We start from the raw sequence: 9,673 nt of genomic DNA on the forward strand, positions 1-9,673 counted from the left end.
ATGATTGCCTGTTCCGTTCATCATGAGCAATAAAATATATTAATTTTGCCTATTTTGAACTAAAAATCTTAAAAAATATGGTTGTGTGGTCTCTTCTAATATGACTAACCCGTCCATGGGGACAGTTGGAACAGTTGCAACTGCCCCCATGGTACCAGTCATGACAAAACGCCATGTGCTAGCTAGCCACATTGATACATGCTCACCATGTCATTTAATAGTCAACAAACAGTGATTCAAACTAGATAGGTTTTGATTCATTCATACATAAGGTCAGGACAGTATGACAAAAAAACAGCTCATGAAAAAAGCTACTTTCATACCTCCAAAACAACTTTACTTGAGCAGGACCAGATGCTCAATTTGGCCTCTCTCTTCTTGGTGGGTAGAGAGTCTAACTGAGCATGTTCAGTGTGAGTGTCATCACTCTAGCATGTTTCTGTTTGTAGAAATAAGGCTTGTTGCAACCATCCCTTGTTGCAACTGTCCCCAGTCTCCCCTACATGCTATGGGAAAACGGTGAACTTTGACCCCTCCCTCCATCCTTGCATTGGTTACAGGAGATTGAATGACATTACAGTGAAGGATAAGTCACCTTTTCCCCTGATTGATCCCTCTTTCGAGCCCTTGTGTGAGGCTCAGGTTTTCTCCAAACTGTACCTCAGAAACAGAAGCAGATTCCCCTTGATGAGGTTTGTTAACAGCACCTTTACAGAGCACCCCTGTGTGAAATCAGACACGCTGATACTGTAAAAAGCCAGAGACAGTCTGCTTTCGTCCAGGCCATCAAAGATGAACAACAGTTTACTGTCAGCCAGTGTCTCTGCTCTCAGCTTCTCTAATGTTGGATGAAAAACATGGAGCAGACTGGGAAGACTGTAGCGCTCATCTTTGATCAGGCTGGCACAAATATAACCTCATATAAACTCTTCATCAGCACAGAGCGCTGTCATGGGCCTTCATTCAACCTGTGGGACTTCTTCAATAAGGGGACACTTTTCCAACAGGAGTTGTTAGTATCACACAAATTAGAGCCCTCATTAACAAACGTGTAATGGGAAAGCACACAATTATTATACACATTTGATCACAATCCCATTAAAGTGATACTCCGGGATGGAACAAGTTGGGTCCTATCACAAGGTTTAGGGCAGAAATTACCGCTACAGCAGTGTTTTTGTGCAGCAGAAGCCCTGAGCGCTCGCACCAAACACCCCCTCCCTGCTCCTCTGCCGGTTTCCTCTACACTCAGACGGGGCCATATTTTACTTGACCAAAAACACAAATAAACGGACTCCCACCGAAAAACTCTGATATCTGTCTGCATTCACGCTTTATTTAGAGAATTTTCAGTGCATTACTTTCACACAAAAACACCGCTAAATAAGGCTCTAGTTTTCATTGTGTCGTAAAACGGCGCTACCTCCGCTGCAGAGCCACAGCTGGCTAAGAGGCGCTCTCTGCTTAGTGCATCAGTCCGCACGCGGCGTGCTAGATATTAACAAACGCAGGTAGTCTGCCAGGACAATTTTTGCAATAACAATGTAGAGATGAGTGATTATGAGAGTGAGGATGACCTGCCGTTCACTTTGAATGAAGTGTAAATGCAGACCGATACCAGATTTTTTTGGTGGGAGTCCGTTTATGTGTGTTTTTGGTCAAGTAAAATGTGTCCCCGTCTGAGTGCAGAAGAAACCGGCAGACGAGACAAGGGGTAATTTCTGCCCTAAACCTTATGATTGGACCCAACTTGTTCCATCCCGGAGAATCACTTTAAAGCTGAAGTCCTTTCACCTCTTGTATCGCTGCTGCTCTTCCAGATGATGTCAAACTTTGAGTGGTTGGATGGTGACTTTTGACCGCCATCATATGACCAAGGTGTCGATGGGGATGATGGTAGCTGCATCAATCAACATTATTGAAAGGCAAAAAGAAATGTTTGATTTCAGGCACTCTGTGCTGAATCACCGGAGAAACTTTTTGACACAGCTATTTTTAGGATAAGACTTGAGGGAAAGAAAAAACGAGATCAGTAGATCAGTCTGCACATTTCATTACAATCTGTCATAACTTTTGCTTGATTTTCCCTCAAGATCAATCAAGTATCTATCCATCTATCTGAATGTCCAGTAGTTACCTTAAATGAAGTGGTGTGAAGCTAACAGAATCTACTCCAACTAAATCAAGGATTCAGCTAGTCTCAATATTTATCTGTATATTAAAATCTGCTTAATGATCATCTACCAGTTCAGCAGTAACAGTCTTTCTTTAATGTAAATAGATTTAAGGGTGACTCTGCACTGCTCTCTGCGCTAACTAAAAATGAACACTTATTTGCTTTTGATTGTGGTTTGATCATGTGTCAGAGTGATGAAGTGATGCAGCTTCTGTTTTGCATGCTTGAGACAATTTTGACAGTTCATGTAAAACAATGTCGGGTAGTAGATTTGCCTTCACATTCATGTGACATTAAGCATCTTGCACGCACCTGTGATTCAAGAAGACATCACAGCAGAGTAAAAAGATCTATTCATGTTCATATTATGTTATTTGGAGGAAAAAAGGACAATTCATGAACTCATGAATACATATTTTTGACATTCAGATCAAGATTGGGGTTTGATCTTTGCTGGTCTAAGAGGTATTGTCCAAAGCAGGGGTTGTATTGTAAATGAAAGCAGTCCATGTGCAGAGCAAAAAAGTTGGAACACACTGGCTGACATGTTGCCTTACTCATTATTAAGACAACAGAAAGCAAGTTTTCCTGCTCTGTGTAGATACAGCAGAGGAGACACCAAACCACTGGACAGGTTGAACCTGTATGACAAAACAATCACCAAACATTTGACCTCAAGTCTTACATGGACTGTGGTGTAAAAAGCACAGGAAACAGTAATCACACCCAACCACAGCCACAACACCACCTTAAGACCGTAATGGTGAGGAACATCCTCTGCTTTGATTGGTCAACCTGACTTCTTTCCCCAGGAACTGGAAGAAACAGAACACAGAGGGTGCGTCTCAATGTGTTAACTTCGTTCTTCCCCCATCCTATCTCCTCCACGACGCCGGAAGTACTTTCCCAGTCGCCATTTTGAAGACTGTCCCAAAGTGATAATTGCGCTCAGAGGAGAGAGGAGAGAGGATGGAGGAGACTGATCAGAGGAGCGATGATCGAGGAGACACGAGAGCCGGCTTTGCGGAAGTCTTTTCACTGACAGACACGCCCCCATATGGAATATCACTCTCTGATTGGACGCTGCAGCGGCTCAGACTTTACATGAAACTTCACAAACACAACAGAGTTTAATACGAGAAAAGACGAGCTGAAAACAGGCACAGAGGAAGTGTTCGCTGTGAGTTTAAAGCACAAAAGACTGAACATAGCCATCATCAAATCAATATAACAGAGGATTAATACAGAAAACTGACAAATAAATAATATCTTCCTGAGACACAATAAGGTGAGCTATATTAATAAGCTTCAAAGTTCACGATCAGATGGGCTCTAGATAAAGGCTAAATAGTTAATAAATACTCTCACAATTACGCATTTTACCAGAAAAGTGATCCATGAGCTCCTAAACTGCACACGGAATTAACAGAGATCAGGTTTTTTTCTTGGTAACGTGTGTGTTTAACTGGTTTAAGGAACAGACAAATCTCTGTTACTGTTAATGTTTGATCGGAGTTATTACAGTGCACATGAGCAGACACACAAACGGCTGTTAGAGCTGACTGACAGATGATCCAGAGGTGATCAGCTGATGCCGTCATCACTGAAACACGTCGCTTCATGTGACGCTCTGAAGGAGAGGATGTCCCATTGCTCTAAAAACCAATCTCCTCCATCCTCTCTCCTCTCTTCATTTCTCCGCGTCTCCCCCATCATCTCTGGTGGGAAGGACTAAGACACAAGTGAAGGTACACAAAAAACAATGATAGCACTCATCGAAGCCAGCAGCCAAACATCCTATACTGATGTTCCTGGTCCTTAGCCTCATGTAAATTGGGTGAACAACAGCCAGGTATTATTCCACAGAGGTCAGAGCCTGAAAGTAGTTCTCTCCATACTGGTCCATGCAAAGGAGAAAGTTCTGCTGAAAGTGGAATTTTGGAAGCCAGCACGTTGCATAAATCACCCCGATTTTAAAATCTCTGCACTGGCTTCCTGTATCTTTTGGAATAGATTTGAAGTTTCTTTAATTAGTTTTTAAATGTCTTAACGGTCTTGCTCCTGCCTATTTATCTGATTTGCTTTTAGCATATGAACCCCTTGGAGCCCTCAGGTCTTCAGGTAGCGGCATTTTAACTGTTCCTGGAGTAAGAACTAAAACATACTGTGCAGCTTCTTTCTGTAATTACAGCCCCCATCTGTGGAACTATCTACCTCAGGACCTGAGAGCAGCACCTACTGTTCATATTTTTAAAAGAAACTCAAGACCTACCTTTTTAATCTGGCTTTTAGCTGATTGTATTTATTTTGATTTGGTTATACTTTAACTTATTCTAACCCTTTTATTTTGTCCTATTTCTACATTTCAGTCGACATTTTTTTATACTGGATTTTTATTCTTTGTGTAATGCTTTTCCTTTTATTATCCAATTTTAGCTGATTTTACTATGCACCTGATAATACAGTTTCTCATTTTACCTTATTATTTATCCGACTTTTATTTCATGTTGTTATATTATTTATCTATTTATCTATTTATTTATCTATTTATTATTAATGTATGTATTTACACATTTACTTATCTAAGCCTCTAGTATTTCGGGGTATTTTTTTAAATTATTATTTATTCATCTTTAATTAATTACTATTTTAGTTTAAGCTCCCCGCTTCCTCATTTTAATTTAAGATGATGTTTCCTCAGTCCTGTAATTCTGTTTTCTGTCAGAATTTCCTTTTTATGTCTATGTGTGTGTAAACTGAATGTGTGTGTGTGTGTGTGTGTGTGTGTGTGGGGGGGGGTCTCATGTTTTCATTTTATTCAATTATGCAATTTTCTGCTTTTTATTCCACATCTTGTTAATTCATTTTAATATTTATTTATTAATTATTGAAAAGCACTTTGTATTACAAAGTCCTGATAAAGTGAATTACAAGTAACGTTTGATTGATTGATAAATGTTAGCCTGAAGCTAACAAACAAAGCAAGTAATACAAAAGTAGCCAGATGGTAGGTTGTGATGTCAGAGATGCTACTTTTGCACATGAGGGAGCTGTTATGGGGGCTTAGTGGGGAAGTTGGAGATTTAGAAAACAATAAAACAACAATGCTTCATTACAGGGGTTGGAAATATGATGAAACAATGCAGAAAGAGACTCCAAATCAACAAGATTTCCAGAATAATTTATTCACATCATAATCTGTTTAAATGTGCATGCAGTTAAATGTTTCAAAGAACTGTTGTAGCTAATACAGACATGTTAGAAAGCAAAGTCTTGACATGCAATAATGTTCAAATATAATTAGCTGATCAACCTACAAGACTGCAACCTTTAATATACCCAGTTTATTAACAAATTCACTTTGTCTACATGTCGTCCATTGCTTATCCTAACATTTATTATGGGAGCAGCATGAGAGTTTCCCTGCCCTGTGGAGATACAGCACAGGTATGATCAAACTACTGGGCAGGTTGAACACAAACATACATGTCATCAACAGGCATCTGGCATTCAGGCTCACATAGGGTGAGCTGTAAAGACCATAGGTAACAAGAATCCCACCAAGCCACACCCATATGACCACCAGTATGGCTGCAATGGTGAGAAACGCCCTCTGCTTTGATTGGTCAACCCGACCTCCTTCTCCTGGCCCAGGACGAATCAGAACACAGAGAACTGAGAGGCAGCAGAAGGACACGACGACCAAAGAGACAACAAAAGGGCTCAGAAACGGGGCAGGATTTCGATGGTTAAAGTTATAGTTAAATATGCCACTACACACAGGGGACAAGAGCCACACACATCCAATGCTAATGTTCCTGATCCTTACACCACGCGCATTTCTTAGGCTCCTGTAAAGGATTGGGTGAACAACAGCCAGGTATTGTTCTACACAGGTCAGGATGTGAATAAAGTTCTCTCCATACCAAGTAACAGAAAAAAGACCATAAGATATTGAACCTTTTACATTAAACGTATAGAAAAACGAACATATATGAAAGCAAAGTCCCAAAACCCAGATCAGACGAAAAGCAGCCACATGGTAGGTGAAGATATCTGCATGGCTCACTGCTCTGAAGGAGTGTTGCTGCCTCCACTTTCGCACAGCCAGATAGATGACCAAGGTGTAGATAGGAATGATGGAGGCTGCATTGGTCAGTGTTATTGAAAGGCCAACTGTGAAAAGAATTGTTGGATTGCAGGCACTTGGTGCGGGATCACCAGAGGAACTGTTTGACATAGCTGTTTGCAAGCTTAAACCTGAAAGAAAAAATGAGAAGGGAATGAAATAAATGGTGCTGTAAGACAATTTAACACATTTTACAACATTATGTCCAAAATTTTGCCTGAATAAAGTGGAGAAGAACAAAGAAAGACATCAAGGTTTCAGTTTGTCTGAAAACATCATCTGTAAATGAATAACTCAATAATCACCTACGTGGACTGCAGAGTTCAGCAGTGACGGTCCTTCTTTAATGTCAACAGGTTAAATAGTGACTCTGCTGCTCTCTGCTCTAACTAATAATCATTTATACTTATTTGTTTATTACTGTGGTTTGTTCATGTCTCAGAGCGATGATGAGATGCAGGTGCTGTTTTGCATTTTTGATACAACTTTGATGGTTCATGTCAGTCAATGCCAGAATGCAAATTTTCCATGACATCAGTGTCTCATTTAGCCACCTCCATAAGTAAAAAAATCACAAACAAAAAAGTTAATTTACCAGACTAATCTCAATAATTTACCAAAAAAGGTTGTAAATCTTCACAACATATTCACAACAACATCATAAATTTATGGGAATAAACTCGTGATCTTAGTCTATATCTATGGGCTATCATAGGATCTAAGAAATGTAATATAAAAATGGTATAACCAAAGATTTTAGAGGTCTATTCTTATAAGCGGGTCTTTAATTTTTACGCTCCGTCAAATTTAACAGACTGGTGGTTCACTTTGGGCCTGCACAATACTGGTGATTTTTTAGCATATATATATATATATGTGTGTGTGTGTGTGGTGAACCGTGGCCCCGGCCACTGGGCCTTCAGTAGGACCATGGGACCACACGTGGCAATAAACAATCAAACAAAGAAATAAAAACAATAGCCAAAATCATGTGACATGGAAGTTTAGTATATTGATAGTTTTGTGGGGTTACAAATTTATCATGTGCCTGAACACTGCAATACCTAACACAACTTCAAACAATTAAAAAAATTAAGATATAAAATTGAAAAAAAAAAAACTTTAAATCAATCACTATGCTCACAATGGGCCTCATTCACGAACAGTGGGTACACACAAATTTGTGCTTAAATCCTGCGTACCTTTAGTGATAAACCGTATACTCTCCTGGTGTCTCCTCCTCATCCTCCTTGCAATACTGCACTCCATCTTTTTAGATCACGTTAAAAATAAAGACTAAAATAGAGGAATATGGGAAATAACAGGTTCATCCTGAGTAACATCCATTTATTTTTTCTCCTTTTTTTCCTTTGAATTGAATGAAATGAGTGAAGCCAGATATATACTCAGTACCAGATGTAAAGGGTTTTTATTGTTTTATTGTCCATAGCCATTGCTGTGATTGTTAATTGCATTAAAGTGTGCCTGACACTTTGGTAACCTGCCTCTGAGGCGTGCGCATATGTGTGCTTGTCACCAAATTACAGCTGCGGAGGGTGCGCTCCGCCCTGCGCTGAGGTTAGACCAGGTTGGAGCTGGCGTGCTTTCAGCGCAACTTCAAGCTTTTCTTGAAAAGACAGCCTTGAAAACAGAGTTTCAAGTAATCCAGCAACCACACAGTCTTCTCCGTTACTCTCCGCCATTTCATTTCTCTTCACATTCTGCCGACTAGATCTTCTCTTTTCTCTTCACTCACTCACTCACAGCTATAGTTAGGCGCTTATCCATTAAGTATTCGCGAATCCCCGGAAGATGACAGGTAATGATCCCGCCCACAACTTAACAAAATATGATTGGCTAAGACAGCTGTCATTGTCAAATTGTGTCCACATTCGCTTGAGTTACACAGGAATTCGTTGCAGTTACTGAAGGCCCTGCCTGCCAGAAGAAGTCGCTGATTTACCCGGATACCATCAAAGGGAAAATTGTGATTGGTCCATTTTCCATTTAGTTATATTAACCCATTGTTTGCCAGGACAAGTTTATAAAAATAATACAAAACTCATTGCTGTGATTTCAGAGAGTAAAATAAATGAATAAAAACAAAATAAAACAAAATAAAATAATCATTTAGGAGTACAAAAATTCTGTCAATATTTTTTATTAGGCCTTCACTGAATACCTTGAAGGCCCAGCAGGTTTCCCTCTGGAATATATGTATATCGCACACGGACTCTGCTCGCTGCAATAGACTACAACACACACACACACACACACACACACACACACACACACACACACACACACACACACACACACACACACACACACACACATATGTGTATGTGTGTGTGTGTGTGTGTGTGTGTTTCCTGCAATAAATTTTGCAGTATTTGCTAAAGTTTACTGCTTCCTTTTTTTCAGCTGATTCCTCCCTGAGTCTTCCTGAAATGATTTTCATAATTTACAAAAATCTATCTTTTGGTTCCCTAGCAGCTAGTTCAAGGAACTGTCAGAGTTGGCAGCATTCTACTCCCAGTTGTCTCCTTTTTTAATTTTTTAATGTTATTTCATTTTTGTAATTTACTTTTTTTTATGGTAGGGCAATTTTGAACAGTAAAAGTTTGTAGAGAAAGTTTTATGTCCATAAAGGTTCAGATTGCAGGGATTGTATTGATGCATGAAAGCAGTCAATGTGGAGAGCAAAAAAGTTAAAAACATTAGCTGACATGTTACCTTACTAATTATTATGACATCAGAAAGAGAGTTTTCCTACTCTGTGTAGATAGGGCAGAGGAGAAACCAAACCACTGGGCGGGTTGAAAGATTATGCCTTTAAATACCATCATACATTGAACCCCAGGTCTCATGGGAAGTGTGATGTAAAAGTAACAGGAAAGAGACGTCCTATCCAACCACAGCACCATAAATATGGCAGTAAGGGAGTGGAATGCCCTCTGCTTTGATTGGTCAATCCAGCCATTGTTCTGACCTCCTTCTCCTGGACTGGTATGAATCAGAACAAATCAAACTGAGAGGCAGCAGAGGGAGAATAGCAGCAAAAGAGACAGCAAAGGGATCATAAACAGAATGGAAACCTGAGGATCTGTGTACAAAGAAATGAAGGCTCTGCTCATTGACGTCAGTATCCAAACACACCCAATGCTTATGTTCCTGATCCGTATACCACGTGCATTCCTTGGCCTCATGTGGACGAGGGGGTGAACAACAGCCAGGTATTGTTCCAAACAGGTCAGGACGTGAATATAGCTTTCTCTGTACCATGTCATACAAAGTAGAAAGTATCCTGCTGAGATTGTTATTTTAGAAGCAAGTGTAGAGCATGAATACAGGCCCGGGGCTAACAT

The sequence above is a fragment of the Halichoeres trimaculatus genome, unplaced genomic scaffold, assembly GCF_033239565.1.
Source record: "Halichoeres trimaculatus isolate MK-OKI-2021-1 unplaced genomic scaffold, fHalTri1.1 fHalTri1_scaffold_22, whole genome shotgun sequence".
NCBI lineage: Eukaryota > Metazoa > Chordata > Actinopteri > Labriformes > Labridae > Halichoeres > Halichoeres trimaculatus.